General features: G+C 40.1%; 1 protein-coding gene across 1 annotated transcript in view; it reads right to left on the bottom strand.

Moving 5' to 3' along the window:
• il1rapl2 (interleukin 1 receptor accessory protein-like 2) overlaps positions 1-12204 on the bottom strand; it is a 425357-nt gene extending 413153 nt beyond the window's left edge. Inside the window, exons 1-2 of the mRNA XM_044126534.1 lie at positions 12117-12204; positions 11379-11505 (exon numbers count right to left, since the gene is read on the bottom strand). The gene's annotated coding sequence lies outside the window, so the exon portion shown is untranslated. The remainder of the gene's footprint in view (positions 1-11378; positions 11506-12116) is intronic.
• Between the last annotated feature and the right edge of the window lie 7203 nt (positions 12205-19407).

Below are 19407 nucleotides of genomic sequence, written 5' to 3'. Positions count from 1 at the left end.
ATGACTATTGGGAACCCTGAGCTTGTTTCTCTGCAACCAGACGGTCCCATCTGGGAGTGATGAGACACAATGACACCTGAAGTGTTGCTTATGCACAGGGTCCTTGGTCTCTACGTGGCGAATCAGTTTGAAGCTTCATTGCCTCATTAACACGCCGGTCAGCACATCATGCAGAGCTTGGAATGTGGGAATCACCTACTGGTCAGGGATAAATCCATTCTCCTGTCTCTTTTCTGGGCCTTTTCCCCTTCAAAGAAACTTTACAAACACATCTGATCTGTTTCTTACTCATTTTGCTGCTTGTGGCTCAATGTTGGCAGAATCTGTTTAAAGGATTTTCAAAATAAAAGATCCTCCAGACTCAAATAATACATAAAAGAGAAATATTTAATTATTTCTTGTGCGGCCCGGTACCAATTGGCGGACCAGTACTGGTCCGCAGCCCGGGGATTGGGGACGACTGATTTAAGTTAATGTTTCCCAACATAGCAATTATCTTAACGAATTAAAATGAAGAAAAAGCTCCGCTGCTAGAATAAAATGCACAGCTGTCGTTGATAGCAGAGCTCGGATGGGGGCTGTGGTGAGGAAGTGGTTCGTAGTCAGAGCGAATTTAAAGTAAAAATAAATTCATATACATCATTGCATAGGATAAAAATTCACCGTCGAAAAATAGTCTAATTAGAAACAAGCACATTAAAGGCTGCTGATGCTTTCATTTAGTAGAAATACTGTTACATCTGGAGTCAGATCTCTATTCCAATATTATTTTGTGAGTCAGAAGAAAGGAAAAGTATGATAATTTATCAAATAACATTTGTACGAGTCATTTTGAAGCTATTTTAATTTACTCAGGGGCTTTATTTGTCATATTTTATGATCAGTCCATCTGGTTCAAACAGGATATATAACATCAGTACTTAATGGTTATAGACAAAGAGATTAAAAGATTTGCTTTGGGGTACATAATATTAAGTTATTGATACAAAATGGGAGTAGAAACTGGTCCAGAACCTCAGAACACGGCAGCTGATTATTAAAAGCTGTAAAACTCAGGTTCAGGTGCTGTTCTATTTCAGGTCTGGATGACTGAGTGGTTTGCTCATTATACCTGAGTCAGTTCCTGTAGCCCGCCCTGCTCATACATTTTCTATAGGACTGAGATCAGAGCTTTTTGATGACCACTACAGAACTATTTAATTGGTGCCACTTTTAGGGTTGTCGACTATTTAGAAGACCAGTTTAAGCAAAGGGTTACATTTTTGAGTCTTGTGGTGTTGCTTTAATATTTCCACGTAGTTCTGTTGTCTCATGTTTACTTTTAGAAATGTGTTAGTCTACAGCGAAACATCCCGACTACATGATGCTGCCACCTCCATATTTCAAATCTGGGGTCGTCTACTTAGGTTTGCATTTCCTGAAAATGTAAAAAATGGTCAAAAATTTGCCAAATTTTCAGGGGTTGGTTACACTTTAAAGCAGTATGTAATCTTTATAGATTTTTTTTTTTATATTTGTTAAAATCATCATTGTTGTGATTGTATAGTATTAGAACTGAAAAAAAATATATATATAAAAAATATGTATATGTATATCAAGCTCCTCCCCAAAGCCCCCAGAGCTAACTGCAAAAACACACCTGTCAATAAACCAATCAGAGCCAGGAGGACTCAGTCATGCTTGTGTTCACCTCTTCCTCTTGCTTTCTGATACACGGCAGTTCACCACAACATAGCCTGCCATGAACGCTACCGCTAGTTAGCACAGCCACCGATGACGGTGGATAAACGGTTTTCCTGGAATGGTAAGTTGTTTCTCCGCCATTATCACATTTAGCAGATCAATTAGCAGCACTAAGACCCTCCTCCTGGCTCTGATTGGTTGGTTTTGATCGGGAGCAGAGCATTTATTCAGTTGGCAACCGTAGCTCAGGATCTTTTCACAGATCATCTGTCTCATACTGTCACGGCACGATGAACATTTTAACAAACATGGGAAAAACAATGTTGCATACTGGAGCTTTAACGCTCGTATTAGTTGAGGAATTATTTCAGTGTGAATAATGACACCATTATAAAATTCAACCAAGTTCTTAAGGTCTTTGAGTTTTCCTCTGGCAACAATACACACATTCAGTAACCAAAACAGTGTGAAAGCTAGAAACTTCCCCTCAGTACTTCTTTGTAGCTTCAACTTTTTCACTGAAAGTCACTTGCGCCTGGATGTCAAGTAACCCATGCATGGGCGGGTCAAACACAGTCCGCGCATTAATATTCAGGAAATCCGCCAGCCAGATGTGAGGGCCGGTCGCTCAGTGAGCCTGTCAGGTGGTGTTGGGCCTCGCCTTGACGCTGATGGGATTTGAGCATCCAGTTTTATCTTTGGCATCAGCAGCGTCTCCTGTGTGTCCAGCACCGTGCTGATACCACGGCCCCCCCTCCTCTCTGCTGCCACTCGGCGGACGTTATCTCATCTCGGCGCGATGACATCAGCAGTCTGTCCTGTCCTCGCCGATTCTCTCGGACTCCCCGTGAAAACCCTCTTCAGCACTTTGCTGAAACCCATTACTGTGCCTCGACGCACACTCGCACCCCGGCAGACAAACACGCCATATCAAATACAAGAACAGAGATAAAGGTACGCATAAATGAAATGACACCAAACAAATGAGAGGCCACAGTAAGTTCAAGGAATTCGAGGGTATATAAAATATTGTAATAGCCTGCCAGACACACACATCTTTTTCCTCCCCTTTCTTGCTTCCTGTCTTTGTCCTTGTCATCACACGGACTGTAGGTTATGCGGAAGTGAGTGTTGGGTATTAGTGTGTCTGTGTGGGAGTCCAGAGAGACGATTATTCCGAGATGCCAGAGAAGTGAGAGATAGCGATCTCAGTAAATCTAATAGAGCTAACGGGTCCCACACACAGACGGACGCACAGACTTTTTCTGAAGCACTTTAATCCATTTAGGGAGCGTACTCTGTATTTGAGGAACGTACAAGTACATTGGAATAAGATTTAAGAAATGCCCTTATCTCCCTGGCCGTGTGTGTGCGTGTGCATGTGTGTGTCCTTGTGTCTTTACAGTAACCCCGTCTCTGTTCTGACTTGCCTGCCCCACGCGGCTGATTTCATCAGAGCTGATAGCCCTCGTACATCACCAAATCTCGCCCTTGTCCCTCGGCTGTACAAGTCTTTTCCATGTTGTGGGTTTCACTTCAGGATGTTGTTATTTGGTATAGATCGCTGAAAAAAAAAAATAAAGTTTCCGCAAAAAGGAAAATGGGGCCAAAAGGGGCAGTCAGTCTTAGGTTATTTATTCTTTCAGGAAGGAGGCTTAAAGTAATAACTTGCTGCGCTGTCATTCAATAGCGATTTAGCCTTTGTACTGGTCTTTTGTCTGCTGTCTAATCATTTGTACGATGGTTTATTTTTTGTGGGAAATCCTCTGCAACATGTTGAAGAGGATTTATACGGTCTTTACAAGAGCGGCTTCCTCAGTTTGTTTGGAAGAAATTAAAAAAAGCAACTCCTTCAACAGCTCTCCTCAGATCTGGTGTCAACATGCCATTCAAGGCAGATTCAGATAACAGCAGCCATCTTTAGGCACAACTGTTAAGACCAGGTGTTAAAATCTAAATCGTCTTAGACGGGAATCTGGGTTTTATGAAAGGGCTCAGAAGAAAAGCAACAGGAACGCCCGTTTTTGGTTTGCCAAAATCTGTGTACGCTGGTGGAAGAAAGTGGTGTGTACATGTCATTTGTATTATGGAAGTTCATTGAAAGGGTTTGTACTATTAAAAACACCAAGACCAACGACAAGAGTGAGTGAGTTCACGTTGGTTATCAGCTCAGTGACATGCTGTTCAGCCTCCGATGCGCTGACTTGTGGTTGGATGTAAACTCCAGCGCGTGAAACGCCCTTGGTGAATTTTTAAGGTTTATTTACAGTAACTCCCTTAAGAGGACTCTGCTGTTGTCCACTCAAATCAGACAGAACTTCAGCAGCAGAGCTGCACCGTCCACCAGGTCTTCACCTAGCCAGATTTAAGTAAAGTAGAGGGCTGATAAGGAGCAATCTGTCTGTTTCCTTCACAAGGAAGTGGACATTTGCCAGATGACAGGAGCTGAGCAAAAAGGTCCCCACCTGCAGATCTTAACAACTATTTTCCCCCGTCTGCATCTCTGGTAAATCCTGCAGAGAGAGAACTGCCTCTCTTCCTACCAGAATATCAGGAAATAACTCCCTATATCAATGAAAAGGGAGAAAAACCACTCAGAGAAGACTGCCTGATGCTTAGGAGTTGCTTTCCTGTGAAAGTGGCGTTATTATAGCAGCAAAGTAGAGTGGAAACACAAAAAAAGTGCGAGCGCGCATGGTACCGAGGCAGCCATCTGCGGCGTCATCTTGATCAAACAGTTTCAGGCCTCGGAAATAAACTTTTTGAAAAAAACTTGCAAATCTGACGCACTGGATAGATTTTGGTTTCTGACAACCGCATCTGTGCTTCTGTCTGTGTAGACTGATGTAAGATTACTGCATGTGTAGTTAGGGTTTTTTTTGTCCATATGGTAGTGGTACATTATTAACAAACACTCATTCATTTGTTGTTCCTGCTTAAGCTCCGTTAGGGTTACAAGGTATTAAAGCTTATTCTTGCAGTCAAAAGGTGAGAGGCGGTATCCAATCAAAGTAGGTGACCAGTCACATGCAGTAAAACAGCAGCCATCTTGTTCGGCTCAGCACTTCTCTCTGGGCAGTGGTGGACGGTTGTGTAGTTTTGTAGTGTCGAACTGCCGCAATACATATTTCACAGACAATCGTTAGCAATTAGGTAAGGCTTAAAACGTCAGAGTTCACACCTCCAGGAAACAATCATTTCTCAATAGCTAAGGGTCCAAACCCTCCAGACTGGGTTTTACGGAACCCATTTACTTCCAGTTCTGTCATATCCCAGAGCTTCAACCTACCTGGACTACCTAGAAGTCTAAGACGCTAAAACGAAACCACCACCGAACAAGAGCTGAAAAATCTAGAATGGGATAGGACATATCAGAAGACACATTAATCAAAGGGTTTATGGGCGGATGAAATGAGACTGGCGGGCCAGATGGATGGTCCTGTGGGCAGATCTGTAAGGGTCACAGAACTGGTCAGTCCTTTCCAGGTTGAAGATGACTTAAACTACTAAAAGAATAAAAAATTAATATTTAGACTATGTAAACTAGCTCATTGAACATCTAACTGCACATTAAATTAGACGGAGCTCTCCCTGAACATCCATGTTCCACAGAGGAAACAGCACAACCTACAGGACCCAAAGGATCTGCTGCCTCACTGCAGGAACGCCTTCAATATGCAACCATGTTCTGTAAATACAAGGTGGAACAGCAATTATAGAACTCAAAGAGGCAACGCAACTTAAGACTTGACAACTGTCTTAGACTGCTCTCCTGAGGCGTCACCTTCACTCATGGACTTCAGGATCACAATGAAAAATAGATCCAAAAAAAATTAACATCTTGAGTCATTTCTCTAGATTTTGCGTCACACACAACCACAAAACCGCTCATGTCTGCTTCATCTTCCCTCACCTCCTCTTGTAGGAAAGTTGAGATTCTGAGATGAACCCCCAGCAGCACTTAGAGCTGAAAGTATGTTACCAAAAATATATATATATATTCCACCAACATAAAGCTTTGCTTGTGCTCTTTCAGTATTTTTTTAAGCATTTCTTTGTAGACTGAAGTGGGAGTTTTATTTTCAATCATTCACTGCTTGATAGTGAACACAAAATGATGTCCTTTATTGTGCTGATCTGCAACATTCCCCCCTTATTTAAAGCTGAGATGTCCCACAGCGGTTTGTCAATTTTTTTTGCAGTGTGAACCCTGTTCTACTGAATAGTCAAGTACAGAAATCCACTTACCCATCAACGGGACTTTTATTACACCGTCAGCATCTTCAGGTACACCTCTTTCTCTTCCAGGCGTGCGCTTCCCTCTCTGACACGCTCGGTTCGTACTCCCTCCCTCCACTTCTCTCGTCGAGGTTTTTTCCCTTTCCCCCCCGTTTTGCTGCTTGCTCAGCTGTCCAGAAGGGTGACTTGCTGTTTTAGCTCACTTTGCCTCGTCATCCATTTTCTAGTTTTCTTCCCCCTTCATATTTATTAAGCCTCCTCCCGCCTGACCTTAAACATGGCTTTAAAAGCAGCGCTTAGCTGGGAAGTGATGGATCACTCTGTGTGTGTGTGTGTCCATTCCAGCGTGTGACTCCACAGGGAGACGGAGAAAAGATGAAAACAATTAGAGTTCTGAAAGCCCTGCATAGTGGAAAAAAAAAAAGAGTATGATCACAGCTTTATGAAGCCATACATGCTAACTGTAGCATTTTATGGATTGAAATTTTATTCATTTGTTCTTGATCTATGATCAGTTGAAAACTGTTTCACGTAAACCACCAGGTTTCAGTGTTTTTGGCCTGCCAGGTCACTGGAACTGGGCGATGAATCGATTAATCAAATCTTTGGTTTTTGAAGATTTGATTTTTGGAAAATGTGTTTTTTTTCTGTTTTCACCAATCCATTTTCTAGTTTTCTTCCCCCTTCATATTTCCTCAGTGTCCTACATGTTTTATGTGAGCCCCTATTCCACCACACCTGATTCAGGTCACTGTATGACCTCCTCTGGATGCCATCAAACTCTGCCCTAGAGGAGCTGCACTTCACATCCAGGTTCCAGAAGAACTCTCAGATTTCACCTAGAAGAATAAATCGTGTTTGCGTCCAGAGTTTCCACCATAAGCCGTCAATGTGAAAATTACTCTCCGAGCCTCAATCTGCCATCTTTTCTGCCCGTCACTTTGAAGCGGTGGAATTTTACAGTGGATGAAGTCCAGACCTACCATCAGATTAAAGACAAATCCATATTGAATTTTTTATTTTTTGGGGTTCCATTAGGGATTAAGGTTGACCTGAATTAGAATTTGATGACAGACACAGCTGGTGACCTCAGCTAAGAGACGGCGAAGTCACTTTAAAGCTTCAAGTGAGTTGGAGGTAAGAGAAATCTTCAAAGTGAAATGCATGACATTCCAAGAAACATGTGAGTCTTCATGCAGGGACCCAGCCATGCTGCAGTCTGCACTGACAGGAAGGTCTTGAACAAAACTCATGCAGGAACTTAAGTTAATGTCGGCCTTAATCCCTCCTGACAATAACACACTTCACTCATTTGTGTGTGTGTGTACTTGATCTAAACTAAAACATTCCCACAGAAATGTCTTGCACATTAAGAACACTGATGTTTCACACACACAATATTTATACCAATATTGGGACTTTAATGGTGATCTACCTTTTTAAAATGTTCGCTAGTCAACACATTTCCATTATACTTTTTGTACAAAATCATTCTTGGATGATGAGACTTCAGTTCTGTCTACTTTGAGCTCCTTTCTGAACGCCGTTTTAGGACCTCTGTCATTTTTATGCAAATAAGCTGCTGCTGGCCACGCCCCCCAATTCAACGTTTACAATCGCACTTAATACATGTGGGAAAGAAACCCTGCAAAACGATCCACAATCGTACAACTTTGACCCCGAGTCAGAGCCAGAAACAGAAGAAGTGGATCTTCCTGCAGGATTCAGCCGTGGTTTCTGGATGGTGTCTTTTCCAGCAGCCGTTGAACAACGCATCCAGCGTTAAAAACCAGCAGACCAGGTAATGTCGATAACAAAAAACTATTTTTTTGGAAGCTGTCTATGTTTTTTCAACTGAATTAGGACTGTTTTGCTCCGCTGAATCCAAAAACGACATCCATTTATCTCCATCAGGTTTTCATTCTAATTTGATTTACAGAAACTGCTTGGGATCAAATTATCATATATTCTTCAATGTTGGCGTTTCCTTTTTCAAAGACAACATTTTGTTTATTGTTTGATTTTACTATTAAAAGAAAAAACAATTTTTTTTATGCCAATGCAAACAATCATTTTTGCTTCATAGGTTTTAATCTTGTGTGCACTACAGTATGAGATGTGTAGAAAAGCCAAAGGTCTTATTAACTAACTTGCATTCTACACCATTGGAATGCAAGGCAGGGCAGGAGGATGTGTTGGTCTAAGGCAAACAGAGAGTCAAGAGTCAAGTATTAGATCCACTAGACTTCTTTAAATCAATCCCTTCTTCACTCAAAAGCACTACGTCTCCAATAAAACCATTTTATGGACAGAATTTATTCACTGGAAATCGACTCTTGCAGTCTGTATAGAACTCTGAATCACACTTTAGACTAAGACAAAGAAATGTATTGAAAACTTAGAAGGTCATAATCATCACATCGATAAGAAAATAACTGCATTCAAGACTAAAACTAAACAAATAAATCTTCATTGCAGAGACAACTTCCTACACAGAGGCAGCTCGACGTATACGGACGTCCCATGAGGTGTTAAATGTGTGTTTATGCAAGCAAATATGCAAAGCATGTTATCGCACAATGCAATTGTAATTTTTATAAATACATGTGTGTCCGCACAGATACAAACTAACAACTCAGCACAAAGCTTAATTAGTAAATGCCCTCAAAACGAATGTTAAGATGGCAAATAAATTAATTTATGGAGGCGTTAATGCTTTAGCAGCCATTCTATCATGAACACCCATAGAAAATGTTTCGTCGTCTCTACTTCTCACTGCTACACACACGCATACAGAAACACACACACAGCAATATTTCACTTACAATGGTAAGCCGGGGTGCTTATTAAACCTCTCCTCTCAACTTGCACAGATAAGAAGCTGCTTTATAAAATGTCTTCCTATTCAAGCTGCTATTGATTAATCTGGGGAAGCATTTCAAAAAAAAAATCTATTTCCTTAACACTCTCTTGCAGCTTAGAGATACTTTGACTCCTGATCTGTTTCTTTCTGTCTTTTGTTTGATTGATTGTGCGGAGCTTTCCTAATTTCCTCAGGCCCGTCTGTCCGAGCGAAGCTTTGTGTGATTTAAGTGAAAAGATGTGCAAATTGTGCCAGAAAAACCTTGCATGGGCAAAAGTATTAAAGTTATAGATAACTTTTTAGGGTCAAAATGAAACACACTGTTCTAATAATGATTTATGTAACTCCTGGTTACATACTACTTACTATCAGATACTACCGAGTTAGCAATAGCAATATAGATAGCTTTTTCCTATCTAGATAGCCTGTTAGTTAGAAATATAGGTGGCTCTCTTCCCAGCTACCTGGCTAGCTACAGATAGTTAGCTATTACACTTAGCTAGAAATAGAGCTAGCTATCTTCCTCAAAATAGCTAATAACTCTAGTTAGCTAGACATCTAGCTAGCTATTCTAACTAGATTATTTCCAATATTATTAACAAATCTTTGTGGAAAACCTGTTACTTAAAGTTCTAATGTTTTACTTTGTACTTCTAGCTTACTGGGATGCAGTGGCGGCGATTTCTGAAGGGTGGGCTCATATACTGTGTGTGTGTGTATATATATATATACTGTGTGTGTGTGTATATATATATATATCGTTTATGCTAATATTGCTCACCAACGATCCTTCTCAGTCTACACCAAACCACGCCCACACACACTAGAGCTGAGGAAAGTCCATCCTGATTGGATGAATCCTGTGGGGCAGGTCCTGGGCTGACCAAAATTAGCCCCAATGAGCTGCAAACTGAGGGGGCGTGGCTAGACGTCTGTCAATCATTCTGAGTCGTGACAGACAGTAACGGGGTTGTCAGAAGTTGGCGCTTCGGAGAGACCTTGAGATTTTCCCCAGGCGGTTTGACATCAGGTTTGTTGAAAATTTAACTAAATGTGATACATTATTTATAAAATGTATTTATTTTTAGGTATTTAATTTGAAGTTGTTTATTTTAAAATCTTTATTGTAAATGTCAGGGAGGGCTTAGTCCTACTAGCCCACTTATACCAGCCGTCCCTGCTGGGATGGACAACTACTGTATATGTAAAGTGTGATGGGCTTTTCATGACCATGTCAGAGCTGCAATGGGGAGTTCGGAGAAAGTCATGGACTCATCCACAGGTGTGCCTCCAATCAACTCAGTTAGCCTGTCAGACTCCAAATAAATGATATCATAGAGGCTCTCTGTCATTGTTTAAAACGATTGTCTGATTTAGCTTCCGACACAGGAGGGGGAAAAAAGTGCAAATCTTCTTGTTTAGTGTATGTAAACTTCTGGTTTCAACTGTGTATTGACTGTATAAAATGTTGGGTCATTATCAAGCAAAAAAATCATTTATTACTTGTGCATTCAATTCGCGGTGGTTTGGACTCCCTGGTATTCTACTTTTTGCCAGTTTAAAACTCCTGTTCCTTTAATCTAAGTGACAGGAGTATTAAGCAGATCATTAATTGCTTCTCATCGGGATATGTGGGAAGACCATGAGTGAGCAAGACCGAGAAAGAAGAAGAGAAGAACAGGTGACACTCTTCCTCATGCTCAGTTAGATAATGATAGTCACATGTTCAGAAGCTGTCACCTGTAGTTACATAATGGAAAACAACTTGTACTTTTTAAGATTGTATCATGTTACAACTACAGTCTCATGTTGCATTGTTTGGATTTTCAGACAGAATAAAACAAAGTCTTGTATGATCATAAAGTGAGAGAAGGACGGTTGGTTTTCAACTTTTTCTTCCCCCCAAATAAAGTTATGAAAATTGCAGTACAGGTATTTGCAGCAGCAACAACAACTGCAGGTCGTCTGCTGAAACTAAACCTTGTATTTTGTCCCCATTCCTCTTTGTAACTTAGCTCACGCTCATTCAGACTGGATGGAGAACATCAATGTTTATGTTTTAATCAGAGATTCTGAGCTTTTAATACGCATTTGTATTTTTTACAAATACTCTTCGGCTGTGAATGCATGTTTAGGGTCAAAGTTGAACATGTCTCCCCCATAGTCTGAGGTCTTTTGATGTCCAACATGTTGCCTTCCAGCATTTCCATTTTCTCACCACCACTTATGTTCCCATCAACTCTGTCAAACTTTCCTCTCCCTGCTTAATAAAAAATCAGCTGACATGTCAAATAACACGCTGAGAAAACTACCTGAAAGCCGGAGCGCCATTTTGACAGTCACATTGCTGTAGCATAAAGAAATCCTCACAATGAAAACCACAGAAACATGACTTTCAGCTGCTTCCATTCACTGCTGCTGTATTCAACACCGGTACCGAACGGCCAGAACCGACGCAGATATTATGTCTCCTTAAATGTTTGGAACATTTTTAGGTTTAATTTAATGAGACATCAGCAGTGAAACAGGCCGTTTGTTATTAGGCAGAGTTGGAACAAGTCAACTTGGACCCAGACCAGTCGTCATCACAAACCTGTTCGGGTTGCCGGTTGTTTCATCATCCAGCTTCTTGCTTCCAGTTGTCCTGGTGCAGATGAAACTTTACAACCTCAAACTTTGCATACAGATTGGATTGCTGAGCCTGGCCCGCAGCAGCAAACCTCCAGACAAAAAAAATAAATAAATAAAAATTTAAAAAGCTGTAAAAACAGAGAGGCAGGCAAGACATGTGGAGCATTACAGTGTGTCGGATTGAAGAATATTAAAAAGGTTAAAAAATAAAATAAAATCCTCTCAGTCCTTATTCTGACCTGAGGCCACGGTGAGATTAATGTGAGAACACATATCAGTGTGTTTGAGGCCTTAAATTACACACACAAATTATCTCATATGTTGTGAATTAACTGACTACAAAGCCAGATTTTTAAAAATTGTATACTTCAGTTACAGGGATTTAGGTGTGTTGTTGTGATGAAACTGTTTTTCAATCGTTAAATGAAAGAAAGAAACCCCTTGCTAATCAGGTTAATTATGTTTTCTTTTATGAGCGTCTACAATTCCTCGACAAAATGTCTTAGAAAAATATTTCAAAAAATGACTCGACTCTAAAGACTGAATGTGTTTAGAAAAAAATAAAGATGAAATAAGCACTTTTTTTCAGCCTGTGTTCCTGTGGCATGACGTACAAGATGAGTAGACCCAAATGCAGCAGGCTAAGAGACGTCACACGGTTTTGAGAATTTAATGAAGAAAAACGACAAAGTGCACTTACAAGAATCAAGAGTCCAGGGAACAAGAGAAATCCCAAAATAAAACAAAACTGGAGACGAGCGGAGGCAACAGATGACATGAGAAACAGGATGAAGGTAACAAGACAAACTGGCAACTAGTGGTAAGAAGAGAGGAGTTTAAATACTAGGAGATGGTGGAGAGACTGATTGATTACAGGTGTGAGTAGTTGGACAAACAAACATGATGAACAGGGACAGGACACATTTAATAAGAACCGAGGAACCCAAAGAACTAGACAGAGAAATAAACCCAACCAGAATCACTCTGACTCTAAATAACAACTAGACCAAGAGCACAGGTGTTAAACTCCAGTCCTCAAGGTTTTAGATGTGCTGCAGCTACAAAACACTGAAATGAAATGGTTTAATTACCTCCTCCTTGTGTAGATCAGATCTCCAGAGCCTTAATGACCTGATTATTCTGTACAGGTGGTGCAGCAAAGGAACATCTAAAAGTTGCAGGACTGGGGCCCTCGAGGACTGGAGATTGAGACCCCTGACCTGGAGGAATGAAATAAAACATACTAGAAACACTATGAGGGACAGAAATGAGGGCAAATCAAATAACGGAGCTAGAACCACCAAGAAGGACTGAAGAAAAGTGAACTAGAACATGACTGATTAAAACCCAGAGTCTTCACAGACAGTCGTTTAAATAATATTGATCTGTTTCTGTACTGGTTTTGTTTTATGTTTTGTTTTGTTTTTTCTAACATTGCACATTTATTTTTTATAAATTACACGATCACCAGGGCTTCTACAAACTGCTTCACGGTGTAGTACTCCAAAAATCTCTGTCCATTCTTCTCGCATTTATTGAATATAAATAATTTGTCTGATATGAAACATGTAAAGACGACGGTTGGATTTAATGAAATAACGCATCATTTCACACGGTGTATTTTTACAAAGCTCTGATGCTTTCATGGGGATTTTTTCCTTCTAATGCTGTAAAATCAGCTCCTCTAATTATTTGCCGTTTGTCCTGACAAGAGATGAAGGGACATTGTACAACACAGAGCAGATCCAGATATAAAATATGCATTTTGAACAGATTCCCTTACAACTGGAGCCTAATTAGTGCTAAATTGCTTGACCATGTAATTAAACATATATGTGCAAAATTAAAACCAGATTGCTTTTAAAATAAGGCTGAGAACAGAGTAGTATGCACCTTAATCACGAAGACGCACGTTTAAGTGGGCATGAAGGAAAAAAATAAAAAAGAGCAACAAGATAAACGAAAGACAAAAAGAACCCGTCAAGGGAACAGTGGATGTTGGAGGACCAGAGATCTGTTCTGTGTCGAATTCTCTTCTGATCTCTTCGTCTCCCCCTCATTTAGAAAAGACCTGTTTGCGCCCCCTCAACACACACCCACACTGTTATCACAACAGACACACTCTCTACAGTGCACACACACACACACACACACACGCGCGCGCGCTCACGCAACCCTGCAAACACCCACATCCGCAATTTTTCTCTCCCTTATACTCTAACACCACACAAATGTTTGGGAAAAAAAAGAAAAAGCGGAATTGCCTGGAGTGTTTGCAGCCCACACTGTTTCCTATGTGTGGATAAGCTGACTGACTCTCTCACTCACACACACACGCACACACACACACAGTAATCGGAGACAGGGGAAAAATTATATTTTGTCTTTTGATCCAAAGCCGTTTGATTTTCTCCGCCTCGCTTGCATAGCCACTTAGCAGCTGTACAGTTGTATAACAAGTCTTTTCCCATTTTCTACTTGCAGCATTGGATTTCCTTTTTAACATGTTTTATGTTTTTGAAAGGGTTTTTTTTTTGTAGTGCATATTTTTTAATGACATGGAGATGAGTACTTAAACCCAACATTAGGCCTCAGATACCCTCGTTATGGGATTTCATCCCCTCCAGGGATCCACACTCGCAGATGTGTTTGAAGCCAGTCTAACATTTTCCCATGCTGTGCCCATAATTACAACATTTTTGAGTGCAGTCTTGGTGAATTTTGGTGTTGGCCCTTTGCAATTAAAAGGTTTTAATCAGGTTACATGAACATCAAATGTGGTGCAGAAAGAGTCTTCCCTGCTGCCAAGAGTTCACATTTTAAAATGGAAAACACCCCAGGAGAAGTACTAAACTGCTCTGAATGAATGAAAGACATGAGCAGGACATAATCACTGAACGTGTTCACATTTTGTTACAGCACAACAACAACCTTCAATGTAGCTTACAGTCGTATTTTATTTATCTAGCTAGATAGGTGGCTGGCTAGAAGGGAAAATGACTAGAAAGAATGCTAGCTACCTTGGAATATAGCTAGGAATATTGTTAGTTAGCTTGGAAAATAGGAAGATTGCTAGCCAGCTTGGAAGATAGCTAGCTAGTTTTGAAGAGAGCTCAAAACTATCTAACTAGCTGACAATATTCTGCTAGCTTGGAAGATCGCTAGAGCTATTAACCAGGCAAATGTATTAGCTATATTGCTATCAATCTATGCTACCCACACCAAAATGTTATGTTAGCACAACTTGGTGCTGCTGAGGATAGTGAAAGAAATTCCTCATTTTCTGACTCCGTACTTCAATACACTAAAGCAAAGTGATATTAAAAGACAAATGAAAAAAAAAAACACATTTCAGTCTCCCGTGGAACTGAAATGGAGACAAAATCTTACGTTTCTCCATCACAGTAGCCAAATGAGTACAATGAAAGTAATATGTCCAGTATTTGTTATAGAATCAACAATCATCAATGAAACTCATCAAATCAATTTTATCATTAGGGTGTTTTGCGTTCAATCAGTGTCCCCAACTCCAGCCATGTAGAGCTACTATCCAGTAACTTTTAACAAATGTTACTAATTTGATCATTTCCCATTTCCCTCAATTTCACCTTTTTCTTAGTCCTTTTGCATATTCTCTCTCTCTCTTCCCAAATCTCCCTTCTTTTGTCCATCCCTCCCTCTGTTCCTCTCTTCGCTCTTTATCCCTCACAAAGGGAAATATCATGGAGAAATTGGCAGGTACTCCAAAGATAGAGTGTGGGCAGAGAGAAAGAAAGAAAGAGAGCAGTGGAGAGAGGAGGAGAGCACTGGAGAGAAGAACACCAGTAAAGCAGTGAGGGGAGACAGAATGTAAGTCCTCTCACATCTCAGTTTGGGATGGTGAATTCTGTTTAGCTGTGAATAATTTACCAGATCTCAGTTCTGCATCCAACAGTCATGTTTATTTAACACTGATGTCCGTGTAAAAAAAAAAAAAAGAAAGAAAAAGAAGAGAGACAAATACGAGTTGATTATTTAAAAATGACAGATGTAAATGATTATCGATGTCAGATTGTTTACATGAATCCTGTTTATGTTGCTAATCACTGCCTAATGGAAAAACAGTTTCCGATTTCCAAAATGTCTCGTATCAGTGGCTTTTTCTGAGGCTAACCTAAACGTCTTCAGTCTTTGAACATAATCTATCACTGCACAATGCAAATTAATCTTAAAATATGTGAACTCATCTCCCCTGAGGTTTTTTGGTTCCATCTTAAATATTAGCAAATTTGAATGGACAGAACGCGGTCGGGGTTTTTAACAATTTTATGTAAGAACTGGATAAATCCTTGAACTCTCACCAAGACATCAGGCTTTGTCTTTTTTTTTTTTTTTCTTCAGGATAAACATAAACTAGCATCGTACTGGCCTTGCCATTGCATTCAGTTCCACTGTATTCTCATGGCCCTTCCCTGCTCCATCTGGGCTTTCTCACATCTCTCTAACATTATACCAGAATTCAATTGCTCTCCTGACATTTACTTCCTGAAATTAGCAGCAAAGGCAAACTGCACAGCCCCGCTATGAATTAATCCAATAATGTGGGGCAGCTTTGTGAGCTTTCCCACAATATTGTGTTTTTACATAAACAGAAAAAAATCATTTTAAAGACTGGCAGACAAAAGGCACATATAAAGTGGTATTTACAGCAGGTAAATGTGTCACATAAAGTCTTTAAATAAACTCCACATATCGGTTGAGTTCGTTTAAGTGAGTCAAACTTTGTACAGTAACTGCTCTCATTATAGCAACACAATAACAGCAGTGTATTTCTGTTTTTGGCTGTCAAAAACTGCAGCAATATGTTCATTGATGGAAGTTGTAGTTTGGAGTCACGTAGTTGTAGTCTTTCACACCATTGGTGGTAAACTATTACATTGTAGGCACAGGTGACCTGGGTCAGACTGACCGCGCCACCACGACCTCTGACCTGTCTCGTCTTGCCCAACAACAGACAGATGGCGCAGGGATTCCTTCAGTGGTTCTTGGTGCAGCGCCACCACAGGGTTGCTCAAAGGGTTTGGTTGGTGAAAAATGAAACAGTCCCCAATCACACCGAGTCTACCGGACCACCAGGTGTGAAAACACCCTCGATACCTAAAATACAACTCTCTGCTTAAAATCTGTTTAAATTTCCAACTTAACTTTAACTTTCGTTTCTGCATAAACAACATGGACAGTTGCTCAACATCTTCATTTTGACTTTTTGCTACTCATTTCGCTTCGGAGTCATTTTGTATCCACCAGCAATCGAGTTTGAGTCAGTGTGTCTGAGTGCTTTAGATGTCTATGTGTAAGTGTGTGTTTGGCATGCTGCGGCGAGCGCTGTAAGCCCATTTCCCAGAGCAGGAGCTCACATACCCAACACTATCCAAACAGTTCATCCAATGAAATACTTTGGGTGAGAGCAATCGCTCTCCCTGTTGGCTGTAAATCAAGAAGGACAGGCTTATCAGAAGAGATTGAAACACGACAGCTTTGTCGTCCAGGGCGGCACAAGACGGATGGATTATCTGGGACGTGTGAGCGGTAGGCAAAGAAAAAGAACAATGGAAGAGAAAAAGACAGTAACAAAAGCAGAAAAATACTTGGAAGAGATATCTAAAAGTTTTTAACCAAAACGTTTTTGAGTTTATATTTTTTTTGTGAAACAATAAACTCAAGTTTTCACAGTAAAACGACGCTCAGACACTGAGTTACAATTATTCCTGTTGGGTATTTTATTCTCATGCACAAACAGATTGTCGAGCAAACTTTGGCGACCAAACAAATTAAAGGTCCTACTCCCATTCGCAGAATGAGCAGAAGACCAGAAAGGAAACAGAAGACGCCACTAATGAAAACTTTCTTCCTCCAGTTAGACTTTGAGGAACCCAGTGATCCAGAAGAGATTCAGGAGCCTAAATAAAGCACTACTTTGTGTTATGGTGGGTTCACACCAAACTCATTTTGAGTGTCAGGCGGGTCTGGTTTACATTCAATGTCTATGTGGTGACACGTTGAGGGCCCGTCGCGGTGCGTTTGACGTCTCACGAGAGTCCAACAAGTAAGCCGACAACGGAAAGCAACGGCTGAAGCGATTTTGACGAGTCTGACGCGCCGTCAGGGCGCCTCTGTGTAGACTTTGAATGTAAACAAGACGCGCCAAACGCTGTCTGCACTCAAAGTGAACAAGCGTCGAACTTGATACATGGATCCCAACATTAAGCTTTAACAATCTATACGTTTGAAGAGGTCTATCCATTTTCTGAGCTGTTCATACAGTGATGGGTCCATCAGTTTGCTGTCTGGTGACACTTTTTGTTTATGGAGGGAACAGTTGGTCTGGAGTTCACATCCATCAATGAAGTCATCCTGATTACGCTGGCGGTGCACTTATTCAGATCTGGTGTTTTACATCCTTTTTATGGCTTTTTGCTTTAAAACCAATTGAGCCTTCCTTTTGTTCAATTTCTGTTTTAAATGAAAGATTATACTAATGTGTCCCGTAAAGTGCTCTAAGTGGGGTCTGTCTTAGTTTTTTTTTTTTTTTGTTTTAGCTACTTTATTTGTACTACCATGCCTCCAAGTCAAGTCAAATCAGTGTATCGTACAGCAACACCAACAACGTTTACGGTACTAAAAGGTACCAACAGTATTTAACCTTGAGAATATAAAGCTAATATGGTAGACATACGTGAGTCATAATTAAATAGCCGGCATTCTTGGATCATTTTGGAATAAATACATGAGGGTAATGTAGGAAACTACAGAAAATATAGAAAATATAGTGCTCTAAATTTAGCCTCTCTGGAGAAGAAACACTGCCCTCATTTCCACTGATATTTGAGTTCTATACACTGCAGGAAATCTTCTCTAAACAAGCTAAAATTCCCCCATAAGCGGAAAAAATCTGCCAATGGAACCAGTACTTAAAAAAATAAAAATAAAAACCAATATTCAAGAATTAATGGCCTAAAATAAGCTCCTATAACATGATGAAAAGTTATTTGTAAGTTTAGTTGTTTTCATGTTGTATTTGCAGTAGCAGCTGGCCAAAAATACTTGGAAAGACTTTGTGTTTCTGCCGAACAGAAGGATGTACTTGTTATGATCCTTGTGTTTGAGTTTTGGATTTTTCTTTTGAGTTTCTGTGTTGATCATTCCTTTCTTTCTTTATTTTTGTCCTTAGACCCTGCCAAATAATTTTATGCATTTATTAGTTCTGTTCTTTGTGCTTTTTGGATTCTTGTTATTCCTTTCTCTTGATTTGTATTTCTCCAAGTCGCGGTTCAGCTCCAGTGTCAGTTATTCTCTTTCCCTGCCGCCAATTTCCCCCCGTCAGGCAATTACCAGTTTTAATGTTTCCTATAATAAAACTGACAACACATCATTATAAACTCTCGGTACTCCTGGATCTTGCGTATTAACTAAATATAATACACCTCAATGTTCATTTTACCAATTCTTTTTACCAGAGCATATTTTCTAACATTTATTTTTCTAAAGGTGGCTACTTGCAAATAGAGAAAATAAACAGAAATCCTAATTTAGACTTTTTTTTTTTTTTTTTTGCATCATTTAAAACTGAACATCACCTTCGAGGCTCAGCTCCTCCTCAGAGCTGCAGTTTCCAAGCTGCTGAAAACGGCACGACTGTACAACTCTCTCACTCAGCTCCTTCAGACTAGCCAGCAGCGATTAGCAAACACCTGGTGGAACTGAGGACCTGCTGAGCTCATTATAGCAGCTAATTCTCCTTGTTGTTAAAGTGTTTTAAAGGAGCCATGTTGTGATGACTTCCTAAAGGCGGAGTTTCAGAAAGAGGAAAAGTTTCGTAAAGAGACAGAGACCCAACTTAAATTACCAAGTCAATTTTCTTTTAAGTTATATTTTATATACAGCATATTTATAATAACTGAAGGTAACAAAGTTATTTAGCTGTGCTATAAAATGGCACAGAAAAATTCTGA

This window comes from Gambusia affinis, linkage group LG09 (assembly GCF_019740435.1).
Source record: "Gambusia affinis linkage group LG09, SWU_Gaff_1.0, whole genome shotgun sequence".
Classification (NCBI taxonomy): domain Eukaryota; kingdom Metazoa; phylum Chordata; class Actinopteri; order Cyprinodontiformes; family Poeciliidae; genus Gambusia; species Gambusia affinis.
This window is presented reverse-complemented; position numbering and strand designations above follow the sequence as displayed.